General features: G+C 34.9%; 2 long non-coding RNA genes across 2 annotated transcripts; both read right to left on the bottom strand.

Moving 5' to 3' along the window:
• Positions 1-444: 444 nt before the first annotated feature.
• LOC141753277 (uncharacterized) lies at positions 445-10,640 on the bottom strand. Its single transcript, XR_012590423.1, has 3 exons — positions 10,566-10,640; positions 6,972-7,037; positions 445-2,070 (listed from the first exon to the last, which is right to left on the bottom strand). It is a non-coding gene; the product is annotated as an uncharacterized LOC141753277 (long non-coding RNA).
• A 453-nt stretch (positions 10,641-11,093) lies between these two features.
• Positions 11,094-14,873, bottom strand: LOC141762002 (uncharacterized). Its single transcript, XR_012592691.1, has 3 exons — positions 14,770-14,873; positions 12,868-12,967; positions 11,094-11,222 (listed from the first exon to the last, which is right to left on the bottom strand). It is a non-coding gene; the product is annotated as an uncharacterized LOC141762002 (long non-coding RNA).
• Between the last annotated feature and the right edge of the window lie 2,120 nt (positions 14,874-16,993).

Here is a 16,993-nt window from a genome sequence, read left to right as displayed (position 1 = left end):
CTTAACTATACAAACAGCCAATTATTATTATTTTTTTTACCTTTGCCTTTTCTGTCACCTATTTGTTTGATTTGAAACCATGGACCATCATCAGAATTTATTGAATAGCATTTTTGTTTTACTTAACATTAGTAGGGTATATATGTGTGGATGAAATGAAAAGGTAGGTGACTGGATTCTTCACATGAAACTAGAATGGAGTGCTTGTAGCATGAACCTTTAAAAGACATGTGCCCTAAATGGCAATCAAATTCTTTGCACTTTAATGTTTACAGACACTTTTGTAAACTTGATATGGAGGAAGTTATTGCCAAATGCAGGTGTTGTCATTTGAATGAAAATAGCAAAAATAAAAGTTAGTATTTCCTTAACTCCTTTTAGTTTACTGACTCTTAATACATCTCGTTAAGTGATTTGAAGCTGTACCAAATATACTGCAGTGGGCTCTAATCAAATACATCCTTCTTGCAAGCTCCTTGTTGCACACTGCACTGTACAACATTATTTCATTAGCATCATCTCCTTATGTGCATATGATTTTGAAAAATCTAAATTATTTAAGGTTATTAACATTGGAAGACCTGTCACAACAACTGCTAATTAATCAAGTCATTGTAAGTGTGTCGTGAGAACTATCAACTCCCTTAATTACCCTCTCATATAATTAATTCACAAGATAAACTGCGGCATTTTGTTGCTTGTCAAATGTTTACAAGTAGGCTATCCAGAGAATGTTTTAATTGTTAATAACTATTAAGGCTACAATTAAGCTATCAAAACAAGTGTTTTAAGTTTTGAGAACTAAGTAGGCCTAGTTCATTTGCAGATCTGGGTATGTGGATTATTTGTAACTGTATTTAAAAAGGTGCTACATTCGATATTCAGAACATTAATATAGCAGAAAACAACTATTTGCTATGTAAAGATATAGAGGAGTAATGTCTACCTGAGCAGAGAATGAAGTCACTCTCCTGTGTGTGTTGTAATCAACACTTCTTTGTGCTTTGTTTAGGCTAGCATTGTTCATGCATGTTAGTGCATGTGAAATATGGTCTTAATTTCATACAGAGAACCATTAATTAATTTGTAAGTGACTGTTGTTGCGCAAAGAAGAATATTATCAGTACTTGTTTACAAGTATTCTGTCTGCAGCTCTTTTTGGAGACACAAAACTAAAGACTCATTCCCCTGAGTAATTGATTTGAATCCTCGACACTGACCATAAGACTTACTCTATAGACTATAGACTTGTGATAGGAAACAATTCATTTAACTACACCATTTAATAATGGTTAGTGCAGCCCTATCTCCACAGTGCTGTGTCAGTGTTAAAGAAAGGTCTTGTTCCACACATTATCATTCTGGTATAAGGGAAAAAAATAAAATGCTCTGGCTTGTTTGTATTTCTTTAACCAATCACAATCGTCTTTGGCTGTGCTAAGCACAGGATGCAGCGATGGTGTCCTTGCAAAGTGCAGATAGCATAAGGGGAGGAGAATGCCCGCTGAAATAGGCGGTCAATGGCAGGCTTATACAAACCCACAGTCCACATACAGTGAGTCAGACTACTGCAGCCCAAAAACTGCATCTTAATCCCAAAATAATTACTGTGCAAACTGCCAATGTCCTGTTTTCTGGCATTGATGTTTCTATTTTATTTTCTATGGAGTGTAGCAGGTTGTTCTTTTGAGGCTTAAACCATGTGCAATTAACAGTAACCAGGTGCAATCCCATGCTATGAGATGATCACGGCATGGCTTTTGTGGGCAACAGTCTGGTACCAGTGGGTTAGGGTTAGGACTACTATCATAATAAATAAGAGAAAATGTTAAAGCAAATGCAAACATTTTTTTGCAAACAATATATTTATTAAAAATGTTGAATTATTGATTAAAGAATCATAGATGTATTATATCTAAAGGGAACTATTTTAAATGTGACACAATAATTCAAGTACATTTGAAGCAGCATTGTTATGTGGAAGGTATATTTGTCCCTAACAGGGAGTTATTGTTTGATATTTAAATCTGGGTTTGACCAATGATCCCTTCTTCAAAGCTTGAATCATCGCTGAAACAGAATAGAATAGAAAGAATATAAAATAAAAGTAATTTTCTGTTCCACTGAATAAAGATACTTCAAATAATACAGAAACATATTTGCTGTTTCAAGCTTTCCATTTTACTTTAAAATCATCAATCAGGGAAATGTAGAGCTGTTGGGAAACAGCAAATAACTACCAGGTTGATGATGTGACACTGGTGTTAAAATCCACCCAATCCTTAAAATCAAATTTGTTGAAAAAAAAGGTTCCCCAACAAAACCTGTTTTTTTTTATTTATTTTATTACAGCAGCAGGCAACTGTTTCTTTAATGAGCCAACATGTAAGTTAATAACCTGGATCTGTAACCTTCTATCTGTAGACTCATCACATCAATCTAGTTTACAAAAACAACAATGCCTATCGCATGCCATGAAACAAGTAAATAAATAATGATCTGCTTGGCTCTCGACATACACAAAGGAATCCTGTTGAATATGGGTGCCAAACCCTGGCTCAGACTCGGTCTGTCACAGCTGCCTCGGTATTAATGTCTCAAGGTCCTGTGCCTCTAATCTGAACCCCGTCCAGCTCAACCAGCCATGTAAAGGAAGCGATAACTCGTACGATTCAACTTCCAGCTCACTGCCCATTGATGAAGCTAGATTATTTGTGCACTAATAACTGTTAATAACTGTAAACAAAACTTGATGCTGAATGCTTTTCCACTACTACTGAAGGCCAAATGAAAGGTGTGCCTAAATGATTATTATGAACCCAATTTGTCAATAAGTATCGTACTAGGTCAGTCTGACTTAAGTGTTCAATTTTGACAGGCAGAGACATTGAGTAGACCTTTAAGAGACATGCTAAGAAGTAAATTGCTTTTGGGACCTCTCCGACGAATCAAGAGGTACAGTCCCTGTCACATTCACAGGAAGCTAAGTGAATTAACAGTGACCATTAGACACTTAATAATTAAAATGTTTTAATAATGGCACAGAGGGAGTCACTTTAACTGCATTAACATTAAATGATCATTGTTGATTCACATCTACAGATTCTTAGGCACAGTAGGATAATTACCCCCTTCCTTCCTTATGTAGAAATATGTGAATGCTTCATAAAATAACACTGTAATAACAGTGGTACTTCAGGTGTGAAAAGCTGATATAAATTATTTCAATACAATTGAAATTAAAAAAAAATATTTTAACTCACTGAGCGCATAAATCTACTGAATCTCAAGATTAAAGCTTAATGTTTATAGGCTGACTCTTTTTAAAAAAGTCATGGTATAGTATGTCATCAAAAAGGCAGAAAATGTCAAGTAAAGTATGTCATGAAGATGGCATTAGAAAGTAATGTCGAAAAAAGTCATAGTATAACATGTTGATGAAAGTCATAGTATAGTATGTAGAAAAAAGTCATTGTATGTTTTAAAAAAAAAGAAATAAAGTATGTTGAAAACAATCGTAGTATAATGTTGAAGAAATGTTATCGTATAGTATGTCAAAAAAGTCATAGTATAGTGTGTCGAAAAAAGTCATAAGATATGTCAAAAAGTCACAGTATAGTATGTTGAAAAAAGGTATAAAAAAGTCATGCTACTTTATTTATGGAATTTTTCGACATGCTATACTATGACAAAATTTCAACATAATATACTATAACTTTTTATCATGAAATTCTTTGACAAACTATACTATGAATTTTTTTAAATAAAATTTTTCGACATACTATATGATGACTTATTTTCATGAAATGTTTCGACATATCGAAAAACATGAACTTTTTAGTCATACTATACTAGGACTTTTTTTCATGAAATTTTTCGACATATATCGAAAAATTTCATGAACTTTTTAGTCATACTATGAGTTTCTTTTCATGGAATTTTTTGACATATTATACTATGAATTCTTTTTCATGAAATTCTTCCGACATACTATACTATGACTTTTTTTTAATGAAATTTAACAATGTGATAAACAATGACTTTCCATGAAATATTTCGACGTGCATAAATTAAAAGATTTCATGAACTTTTTCGTCATACTATACTATGACTTTTTTGACATGCTATACTATGATTTTTTTTCATGAAATTCTTTGACATACTATACTATGACTTTTTTTAAATAACATTTTTCGACATACTATGACTTTTTTCGATGTGCATAAATTGAAAGATTTCATGAACTTTTTCGTCATACTATACTATGACTTATTTTTCATGAAATTTTTCGACATGCTATACTATGTCAACAAATTTCAACATAATATATTATGACTTTTTTTGACATACTATACTATGACTTTTTTCCTGAATTTTTCGACATGCTACTTTTTTTCATGAAATTTTTCGACATACTATGTCAAAATTTAAACATAATATATTATGACTTTTTTTGACATACTATACTATGACTTTTTTCATAAACTTTTTCGACAGTCATAATATATTAAGTCATAATATATTATGTTATGTAATATATTATGTTATGTAATATATTATGTTGAACTTTTTTGACATAGTATAGCATGTCGAATTTTTTTTTTTGACATAGTATAGCATGTCGAAAAATTTCATGAAAAAAAGTAGCATGTCGAAAGATTTTCATGAAAAATAAGTCATAGTATAGTATGACGAAAAAGATCATGAAATCTTTCAATTTATGCACATCGAAAAATTTAATGAAAAAAGTCATAGTATAGAATGTCGAAAAATGTTATTTGAAAAAATTCATAGTATAGTATGTCAAAGAATTTCATGAAAAAAATCATAGTATATTATATCGAAAAAGTTCATGAAATTTAGTCATAGTATAACATGTCAAAAACTTTTCATGAAAAAAAAGTAATAGTATAGCATGTCGAAAAATTTCATGAAAAAAGTTATAGTATAATATGTCGAAACATTTAATGAAAAAATGTCATAGTATAGCATGTTCAAAAAAATTCATGAAAAAACAATCATAGTATAGTATGATCACAATATCGCTATATTAACTTAAAAAGGGATGTCAGTATTGTTTCTGCTGCTCCCAGGTGGCCAAAGAACAGTTATTGCAGGTTTAATGTTTTAATCCCACTACCTTTCTGTGGAACGACTATTAGCTGTCAAACTCCAGCAGTGCGTTTTTAGTTAGTTGGTATTTGTCCCAAGTACAACTCAACAGCACTAACCAGGCAATGCCAACCATGTTAGCTGACTCTTACTGAAAGGTACTGAAAACTGGAAATACTGCTGCAAACTTAATTATCAATTTATACTTCTGGTTCCTTGTCAACATAAAAACCCATTACACCTCCTCACCGTGAAAAGATTTACCATCAAACCACAGTCTGTCAGTTGGAAGATGGATGTCTCAGGGTCTTTGTTAATGGCAACACTTGTGTGACTAGCTGTCACTTAGTACAGTGACGATGAGTTTATATATATATGATATGATATATCATATATATAAACAACAACCAGGTACCTTACCATTAAAATGAGCTGGTATTAATATCCAGCACTTGACGTTTTCAATTGCCTGTCCAAGAGGCTGATTCAACCCCTAAGTGGTTTTGTTTATGAATGTGATTTCTTTTTAAGTGTGTGGAAGAGATTTTGAACGCTGACATACGGCTCAAAACAGCTGGGTATATGTTGAAAAAGGTCAATCTCATTGAGAACAAACAGATGTGGGAAGTATGACTGCATTACTGTTGCGGTCTGACAGATTCAGAACACGTCTCACACAGGACACTATTTCAAGAGGCTCTGAAGCAGGAGAAAAATACAAATAAATTATACATCGTTCTTTAAAAAGCTTCTCAGGTTCTCGTTTTGAAACATATTTCTTAAGTGCACAAGATCTAGAGGTTCGCTTGGTGGAAGAAATCCACTCAGGAGGCTGTTGTCATGGCTACGGAAGATTTTTTCTGCATTAACATAAAACAGTTTTCTTCTGGTACCCTCCCCTCAGATGCTTGTTATGCTACCTGGAATAAAAAGTGGGTCAATCTGGAACTGGAAACAAGACCCACTGAGTGACCAAGCTCCATCACTTCAGTCCTCTTGAGATACAATATTAATTATTAAATCTGTTTTTAGTGACTTTAAATCACATTTTTAATTTGCTAATAAATGGAACACTAGCAAACTATGAAAAGGAATAAAGCTAGAAACTAATTCTTGAGTATGATTTGCCTCATGTTAAGTTCTCTGGCTTTTATTAAGTTTTTTCAAAGGAAAAGTAAAAAAAAAAAAAAATACTAATTAATTTCTCTTGTTGCTCCTGAATATGTTAGACGTATACGCTAAGTTGGTCATGTGATAAACATGAGGACACAAAAGAGATAGTCCTCTGGGAGATGGAACAGTACATCACTCTGTGCTCCAAAGAACTGAATAAAATAATCTACAGAACATCAAAATTAATTCAGCAGTCCAACATGTAAGTATGTTATGCATGACTTAATACATGCAGGGTAAATTAGCTAACATTGAGTAAAAAGCCCAACCCTTCAGGGAAATGGTTGCCACTGATTCAACATTTTCCTAAGTCGTATTAAAAGCCACGAACATATTCATATTCAATGTCTTGCTTCTGCAACAAATGCATAAACATCCTGACCAAACATTTACAGTAACAACATGTAAATGCAGTGAGTCAGTCGAAATGAATGATTTAAACACCTACAAACTCATTTCTATTCCAAATGTGAACAAATACTTCCTGTTTTTCTCTCCCACGGACATGGCTTGTTTATTGTTCCAAACAAACTTTTTGAATTAAATACGAATTTTGAGTTTGGTCTTGTGAAAAGCTTTTGCTCTTCATTCATAGTGGAATATACTGCATGATATTAACAAAGTAATAAATAAAATAGGTGGATTATGACACACAATTTACTGTCAGTTTGTGTGATTTGACTTACATTTCTGTTTTTCATTCGAGCCAGATGCTGAACTGCTCCTGAGATGCCAACTGCAATGTAGCGCTTCTGCATTTCAATAAACAGACATGTAGACGTATTAATAGAAAATAATTACTTCAACATTAACATTTTAATTTAACACTTTCAAATATGTGAGTGTATAATGTAACTATTTTAAGCGAATAAAAATCGAATCCTCGTTGTTTAGCATCCATTCCCTGAGATGTTTCACAACAAAAGTGGCTGTTTGCTCCATTTCTACCTACTGCAGCTTTAAGTTGTCAAATATGATTCAAAAAAGCTATTTTTATAAAACGGTCACTATGTCCTGACAGTAGTGCATGAGACAGGTAATCTGGAGAAAAAAAAAAATCATGTGTCCTCCAGTGCTCCTAATGGTACCGGAGGAAAACAACCAATCAGAGCCGAGCTGGAGCCTTGCCGTCTGTAACTGTCAATCACTCGCAAACTCCGATCAAACGGTCAAACTAGGCAGCGCTGATCAAATATGAATCAATATTCTGTTACTGTAATGCCTATTTCTCGCCTCAAATGTTTTCAGAAACATCTTGTAGTGTACGGTTTAGCTGTAAAATGAGAAAGTTTGTGACCCGGCAGCCATGTTGAGAACAGTTGAGGAAATTCCAAGCACCGCCCACCAGCCGGAGCACAGCCAATAGGAACGCTCTCTCTCTGAATTTACCTGTGATTTGCCAAAGTCAAAGATTTTTTAAAGCCTGAAACAGAGCCATGAGGAGGTGCAGAAGTCTAGTTATCTCTAAGAGTACTTGAATTACATTATGCTGAAAGATTATTATGGCATTTTTGCCCAACGATGCCAAAAACTTTCTGCCTACTGAAGCTTTAAATCACTTGTTGGTGATTTCTGCACCAGTGAGTGGTTTTCTTCCAACTGAGTAGAGTGTGACGGGCTGGTAAAGCGCCTTTTTTTCCATTTCCCCAATACTTTATTTGTCTTAAAATCCTTGATAGCCTTTATAAGTTGCCAACTGGTTTTGGCACAAGTCATCAGTCTCTGGTATCTGGCCACCGGGGCAGACACTGACATCAGTCGCCCTGAATCCAGTAGTCTTCAACTTAGTCTGACTTGTTAGCCTCGGCTAAATCACAATCACTGTCCCGGCCAGAGCTCAGGGTGTCTGCCAGCGCATGCTGGGGCCCTGCAACATTTCCATCTGGCCTCTGGGGAGTCGCACATCAATTGCTCTCAGCTAAATGCACTCACATATGAATATTTCAGCACAATTTAATGTTTCAGCTACAGCCCCAAAGGAGCAGAGCATCAATTTGTGAACACAGTTCTCCTGGAGTTAAAAGCCAGGCCGGATAATACAGTATGAAAGGCGCTGTCAATCTAAGACGGCCTTTTTTTCACTTGAGAGACAGAAAAAAAAAAGCACGCCCCTTTGCCTTCAGTATCCAGCTGCATACAAACAGCTTTTCAAAGTTTCCTCTGGAAAGTAGACGACTGAGGCAGCAGCAGGCAGCTTTTGGTTCACCAGAGTCACCGGTCGATTTGCCAAGCTCGGTCAGTTTTCCCTGAGCTCTTGTTGCCTACCATTTGGTCTCCACATGCTCACACACACACAGCTGGTGGAGGGAGCGGGTCAGGGAGTCGTGCACCTGCTGTCCTGTTAATAAAATACCCCAAAGTGATGCTGAAACCTCTTCCTTCACACAGCAAAGCTTCCCTCAGGTGTGAGAACATGAGTGCTTTACAAAACAGGCAGATTGTGACACAACTGAATGAATCAGCTGGTCAGTAAGCAGAACACTACGGAGCACATGGCACGAGAATAAAGCTGGACTGTTTGTGTATACTACATTAAATTACCCAGCAACACTTAGGATTGTGTTGTACAGCCAAGAACGCATGCAATGCTTTGTCTAAAGCTGCAACTAACGATTACTTTTATTATCAAATTATTCGTTATTATTATTAATCTGCTGATGATCCCAATTAATCACTTATTGGTTTGGTCTATAAAAGGTCATGAAAAACGCCAATCGCAATTTCATGAGGCCAAAAGTATCATGTTGTTTTCTACAACAACAAAAAAAGAGATATTTAAATATAAAACAAAGAAAGGCAACACATCCTCACATTTGAGAAGCTGGAACCAGAGAACAATTATTTTTAAATGATAAATCTATTATCAAAATAGTTGCAGATTAATTTTTTCATCAGTCGACTAATCTCAAAATCAACAAAAAGTTCCACATCTAATTCAGGGAATCAAAAACCATAAGAATAAAGCTTTAAACAATTCAATTAAATAATTAATGCATTGCTCATGAAAAGAGACTATATAATTTTTTTTTGTTTTCACATGTTAAAATGGCATGGATGATTGTGTAAAATAGAAGCTGCATCAAACAACTCTTGCATTAGATTGCATTATATTGTAAGGTTTTCCTGTTGTTTTGTCCACCCCTGAGTTTTTGCCTCAAACCATTTAAAATTCAAAGAAATTTGAAGAGTCACAGCAATATCTACAGTAAACTGTAAATGCAACTGAATGACTAACAAATATGAATCTATTAATAGTATAACATGGTGCTAAAACTGGATTATTGATATTTTTTTTCTTTCTCTGTTTGGTTTCAATGGACAAATTATTTACAGTCAGTGTGTTCAGAGGCATCACACACTGGGTGATAGCGTTGTTTTGACTGGTCCAAACACAAATGCTTCTTTCCTCATTTAAGTGACACAGTCTTTTGTTAAAGCGGCTGATAAGCAACAGGACCGCCGTTCTGTGCTGATGAGAGCAGCTGATAATAAAATACAAGATGTGCATTTGTAAAATAAAACAGGCGGCTGACAGTTACACTGATAAGGTAATAATGGCATAGATTCTTCAGCCTAACAATGCAGAACTGCCCTGAGGCACCAATCAAAAATTAATACTAATTATCATGTGAATACTGCATTAACTCTGAAGAATTATGAATTATAAATCTGCAACATGGTTCCCCTCTCAGACCGGCCTCGCTTGCATGAGGATGTGATTTTTCTTTTTTTTCCTCTCTCTGAGCCATTTTTGAGGACTTTGTCACAAAATAAATAACTATGCATGCAGACATACCATGTTATATGGTATGTCTGCAACAACGTACTGTTGTGATAAATAAAAACAAAGTATTGTGAATTATACTGTAATTATGTATTCAAAGTAATACTTTACCTTTTTGTCTTTAAAGTCATCACAAAATGATTTAAGGAGATCTGTTTACACATTTTTAATATCTTATAACCTGAGTGCTTATATTAATTTCACTTTTGGCTGACTCTGGACATAAGAGTGGTCTCAAAGCACTTAAAGCTAACTCACTATTGGTTCTGGTAAATGATTTAGAGCTTTAAAAGGGCCACTAACTACATTTCAAGGAGGTTCAAATCTGAGAGTAAGAAAAAAGAAGTCCAAATCAACTTATTCAAATGTGTTCAAATTAAAGTAATTAAACAGTATTATAAAAACACATCAATTCATGCAGAAAGTACGCAAATCTCACACCCTCAAACACACGCGTAAGAGGAAATTGATTAAGCAAACATGAAAAACAAAATACCTGCAGCCTTCCGTTCATCAGCTCATATAGAAGCTTGAAGTTGTCACCGCTCTTCAGGTCTCGTCCTGAATAAACACAAAGACATAAAGTCAGCCAAGGCGAGGTTTGAGTTTTGAGACCACATGTAGCAATACTGTGTGTCCTCGAGCTGTTGCTGCTTCAGATACAAATATACACCAAACTGCACATACTACACAGCGTGCTTTTTGAAACCAAAAATGAACAAATCAACAACTGCGCTGAACATACTTCTCAGCCTGCTGCATATGGGTTCCATGTGTTCTCAACTATGATATGATGGACATGATAACAACAACAACAAGTAGTTGGCTCAAGATTGAAAAGAAATTTGAAATTAATTATTTGTAGCATATCCAAGATGCACATGCTTTTCATTTAGAAAGAAAGAAAGAAAGCTAGAAAGCAAGAAAACAAGAAAGAAAGCAAGAAAGAAAGAAAGCTAGAAAGCAAGAAAGAAAGAAAGAAAGCAAGAAACGGCAAAAACAGAAAAGAAAAAGAAAAGCCATCAAATTTTTAAAAATGGATCTGAAAGTTTTGCCTTATTGTACCTCAAGATACCACTTTAGCGCTGGTGAGCTCAGGTGTGTCTCTCCCGCTGAAGCCTTCGGGGAAGCCCCACATGAGAAGGTGCGGAAACTGTAAATAAATAAATAGATAGATATATAAATATACAGTACCCTGTAGTGTGGCTTTTGTTATCTTAATTAAACAACGACTAGACAATGATGGTCAATAAAAGCATTTATATAATTAAAGGAATGGGTTCTTTAATTGAAAGTAAGTCTGCTTATCTGATGGTCATTTATGTGATGATCAGACTGAGGATCACTCTCTCTTGGTTTCTTTCAAATTCTTTAATCTAAGGGCTACAACAAAACATGTCGATCAGCGTTTCCCAAAGCCCAAGATGACGTCCTCAAATGTCTTGTCAAAGATATTCAGTTTACTGTCAGAGAGGAGTAAAGAAATTAAAAAATATTCACATTTAAGAAGCTGTATCGGAGAATTTTGATTTATTTTTCTTTAAAAAAATACTCAAACCAATTAATCGATTATCAAAATAGCTGTCTATTAATTTAATAGTTGATGACTAATTGATTGATCGATTAATTCTTGCAGCTCTATATAATCCATGAATTTGTTCATCCACAAGTAATTTTCCAAATAGTGTACTAGTTTCAGAAATTATCTTAATTAGGGACATAAATTAGCTGGAATTGAAATATCTGTACAAATGACAAAAACAATTCCACGGCACATATGGTAAAGCTATAAAATTTAAAAACCAAATAAGGTTCAGAGAACAGTCTGTTCTCAATAAAAGATTTTTACAAAAAAAACGTATTCAGTGTTCAAAGCAACACTTTTATTATTTTCAAAAAATAAAGATGCTCCAACGGACATAAACAAATTGGCACGACTTCAACTGAATCAAGCTCGGGGGAGAAGGAAGGAATTGGCACAGTAGATTACTTATAGGTCTGACAATAAAGGCAATGTGCCATAGAACCCTAAAACATTCAAGAGACAACGAGTCGCTGTGAAAAGTTCAGTAATGCAGCCCAGGAGAGCCCCCGAACCGCCCCCCCTGAATTCCAAACAAGAACATTTTGCTCTTGCCAAAGTTTAAGTGGATGATTTCAGTCACACATATATATTTCATGAGGTTAATGGGCCCCATCAAATTGTGATTAGAGATTCTTCAGGGAGGCTTTTATGCTAGAGTGACAGCTAGGATTGCTGGGCTTGATCTAGCAGTCATTAACAGGTCACAAACAATAATGCTGCCTGGGACATTTCCTGTCACTGTATATTGAATACATATGAAACGCTAATAAACTTAACCCTTGATCTGCAGCATTAGCAAAACTATGAGTGCATCTAATAATTTAGTCTACATTCAATATTTGATTCTACTGTGCAGGCTATGCATTGTGGGAAATGCTATATACAATACAGCAGGCATAAATAAATCACAGCATCACGATCAAAACTTTGCCAAAAAGTTTGAATGATTAAGTGCACCACACTTAATGCATGCTTTTACAAAAATTAATCAGGCATGATATATCATTATGATGAGTTACCATAAAGTTGGTTTCTAAGTTATCTTTGAGGGGAAAAAGTAGCAAAGACAGAGATGCGAGTTTGCTACAAAGGACGTTGAGCAAATAGTTGGATGGTGTTAAAGTGGTATCAGTTCGGTTGGTGTGCCTTTCATTAGTCCTCTTTACGTTTTCATTGTTTACGCCAACTTACTGCATCACAACAAAAGGCTTACCAGCAGACGTGGTCCTGACAAAAGCATCTTGGGATTTGACCTCAGTGATGTCTGAAATAGTAGCCACATCCAGCTCAGTAGACACTCTTTGGAGGAGAATCTGTAAAGGGAGACACAACGTGTTTAGGCGTACTATACAGTACAAGGCTCTCACAGATCTTTAGTAACAGTGACAGAGACTATAAAAGGTAAAGTAATGGTTATAATGAGCTCTCTAAGGGCAGGGTGAAAAGGTTATATAAAAGCATAAAAGAGGTAATGCTCAGCCCAGTTTTAAAACAATCTGCAGCAAATTTCTTTTATATTCAACCCACTTTTACATTAAGAAATAAAAGTGGCTTGAATATGATACTACTCTCTGAAACAGCATACCTATAGCACAATTTAAAGTGACTGATGCAAGTGGGTCCGTCACATTGAATTAGCCACATGCTGCACCTTGTTCTACTACTAAACAGAGTAAAGCCTAGAAATAAAGATCAATATGAGCTGTATTAAAATACCGAAGATTTAATTGAATGCATCCTAATTCAATTGAAATACCATTAGATGTACGAGCTGACAGTTCTATTGAACAATCACAGAATACAGGATGAAGTCACTCATTAAAAAGAAAAAAAAAAAACTTTTAGATGCATTAGAACATTGAGACATAATACTTAAAGTTGCAAAACCCAATATGCATAATATCTGATTTTTTATGCACGCCCAAACACTATGAATAACAGAATTATTCTACTGAGAGTGAGTCTGGATTCACTAAATTTGATTTTGAGCAAATGAATTTCAGTAGCCAACAACTTTCTTTTGTAAACTAATGATATAGAGGAAACATTTTTTATTATACAATATTTAGAACTGCATTTTAAAACGTTAAATGTCATTTATGCTAATAATAACAAGACAGATTTAAGCTGATATCTATATGCCATATTTCTGAGCCAGGTTTGAGGTTAACAGGTGAAAAAAGCTTAACCGTGACAACATTCACATTTCCAAAAGTTAAAGGTCATTGTCACTGTGATATTAATTGCAATGTTCAGTTTTTCAGGCCCGAAACACTGAATTCATGACATGTACTGTATATCATGAGAGAGAGAGATAATTTTCTCACTAAAGAAATCACCTTTTTCACCACTGACAGGTGTCAGATTTGACATTACTCAACTTTCCAATAGCAGAGGCTCCTGCACAGAAGTGCGTGAAGTTAAACTGATTTTAAGTCGCTAAAGTCAGTTTCATTTCTGTGTCATATGGTGTGAACCAAAAACAGATTTTTACACGGCAGTGAGGCAGAGCGATATTCAGTCATATACCAACAAAAATGATAATAACAAATTGTTTTTGTATAACAGCATGCACAATAAACTATAACATCTGTATCATTCATTATAATTCTCTTCTGTCAAAAACCAGCATAGAAAACCACACAAATTACCTGGTAGAAGACCTTGGTATGAATCATGTTGTGCCACTAGTATCGTGACCCCTTTGACCTTACTGATCTCCTTAACCACCTTGCTCAAAAGAAAATAAAAGCACTTCCTGCTGTTTTGCAAATGACCTCAGTGGAGTTATGCCAGTTCATGCATCCAAACTGAACTCACTACCTTCCTGTCGGGTCTAAGTGTAGCTCAGGTATCACTTTTTGTTTGTGCACTTTATAGGTTGCTACATTTTTGCAATGATGGATTACTCTCCACATCAAACAGCGTCTCTGCAAAGCTATTTTTGATGTCTTTGGAAAAAACCATACAGGAGCCTACAACAACCCACACAAACAGGAGATACAGGACGTCTTTATTAAGCATGCACCAGTTATGGCAGACAGCTGCAAGTATTCTTTGTATCCTTGTTTTCCTCCCGACAGTTTTAGGTCCTGTTAAAATACTGCAGGCTTACAATTGGTACCAGCTATCAGGCATGACACAGTAGACTACTTCTCCTCCCACCTTGCTGGCAGTGATGCCATTCAGTGTAACAGGGTCAGTTTGTTGTGCTATACACATTTATAAGTGTAAAAAGATAAAGCAAGAATAATTATACTCTCTACAATAATGGGATGTTAACTTTCATTGCTTGGGCAGTTTGCAACAACCTGCATTGAGGTCATTGGCCATGCTTCTTTCTTTCATGGCAATTAAAAATGGTTTAATGGACAATCAAGTGTCAGTAAATTCAGCCCTGTCAAAGGCCAAAAGCATTTTCTACAGCAGATCTGATGCCAGGAATACTAAACTGCACAACAACTGCACATAGTGACATGAAGATACTGTAGCCAGCTAGCAAAGCAGCTGGTTTAATATGTAGTATGTAAAAAAAAAAGTAGTATAGTATTTAGAAAAAAAAGTCATTTGTCAGTCATATTGTAGTATGTGCAAAAAATGCAAAAAAAAGTTACAGCATAGTATGTTGAAAAAAATAAAATAAAGAATCATAGTATAGTATGTCAAAATAAAGTAATATTAAGTGAAAAATGCCCTCTGGAAGTTGGGAAATCAATAAAAAAACTACCAAAACACTATGTTTTTGTTTGGCAGTAATGCAAATCAGCTAAAATACTAACCCTAACCCGTTTTTACACGACATTAACCATAGTTTGAGCCTCAACTCACATGTAAGACAGCGTTGAGGGATAAAAGTCCACTTAGTTTGACCCTAATCACACAGCCACGCTGGTAGTTAAACTAATATCACCTCATTCTTGCAGCAAAATAACCACATTAACAGAAACGTCACCGTGTCTGAGTCACATTAATATATTTCTACTCACCATTTCCCCCAAACTTCTCCTCTTACATATGGATATAGGCCTATATTAGTCTGGTCGGCTTGTGAGCAAACTAAAGTTGTAGTTGAGTCTCGAACCAATCAAGCCACTGATTGAAACAGGAAGAGCAAATCTGGTTTGTGGCTTTCAAAATAAGAGTCATTATTTAAGGGAGGAATAATAAAAAGTCAGAGGTGTAGTATATTGGTTCAACCTGTGGTGGCAAGTGGGGGATGAGATTTGAGATTATAGCTGACATCAAAACTGGCAACTGCAGGAGAAAATGTGGAGAAGTGTTTGTTTCTAGTAGCTCTACTTAAACCTAGAGGATGAAGGAGGAAAAGATAGCCAACAGGAAGAAAACTGCAAACATTGGTATTGTGCAACTATTCAAACAGATCGAGCCTGTCAATGGGAATTGACAAACAATAATAAGGTTTTTGTTAATCTAATATTGTTATTTTTTAGCTTTTGTATTGACACATTTAATTTTCAGAATAATTGTTTTTTTAGGCCTACTGTATATAATGTGTAATGCAGATTGAAATTGGATACCTCTTAGACATGCAAGAAGGACGTTTAGTTAAGATCTTTAGTTTTCAAGCTCATATTAGACAGATCGATCCATATATTGAATTAAAAGGTGCTTCTCTGATAAATGTAGTTCTGCTTTTCCTCCAATAGATGGCCTCGTTCTCGAGTAGATGAGCAACCTGGACGGAGCACACGAGACTGTCCTCAGATCCTCCTGAATTTATGTGCAAAAAAACAAATGACTCCAAGAATTGGTTTACTTTTATTATATTACTTACTATATTATATTGCTATTTATTATTTAATATAAAAAAATATATCAAGGCTGTAATTTGCACTATTTTTTGCCTCCAACTCAAAAACCAATGCCAGGACAATGTGACTCTCAAGAAACATAATTTTCCCATCATAACATGTAATGATATTGATGTTGGACCAAGATATACAGAACAGCTAGAATCCAAATTTTAATGGAAAACGATATAAAAATCCCTCACCAGAGGAGCAACATAAAAGTTATCTATTACCTGTGTGAATCTGTGGAGAGTTTAACAATCTACAAATGTAATCACTTGTATTATGGACCAAAAAATACCCTGATAATGTTTTTTATGTTTTTATAACTGTATTAATTATGTCTTAATGTTCTTTTGCACTTTTTTTGCAATGTTCTTGAATGTTTATGTAAAGCACTTTGAATTGCCCTGTTGCTGAAATGTGCTCTACAAATAAAGCTGCCTTGCCTTGCCTTGATAATATATTTCTTATCATTAATCAGTTATTGTGTGACCCAAAAACCTTAGTTTAACTAGACAGATTCAG

Source organism: Sebastes fasciatus, chromosome 2 (assembly GCF_043250625.1).
Source record: "Sebastes fasciatus isolate fSebFas1 chromosome 2, fSebFas1.pri, whole genome shotgun sequence".
NCBI lineage: Eukaryota > Metazoa > Chordata > Actinopteri > Perciformes > Sebastidae > Sebastes > Sebastes fasciatus.
The sequence above is the reverse complement of the archived record's forward strand: the minus strand, read 5'-3'. Positions and strand labels throughout refer to the sequence as shown.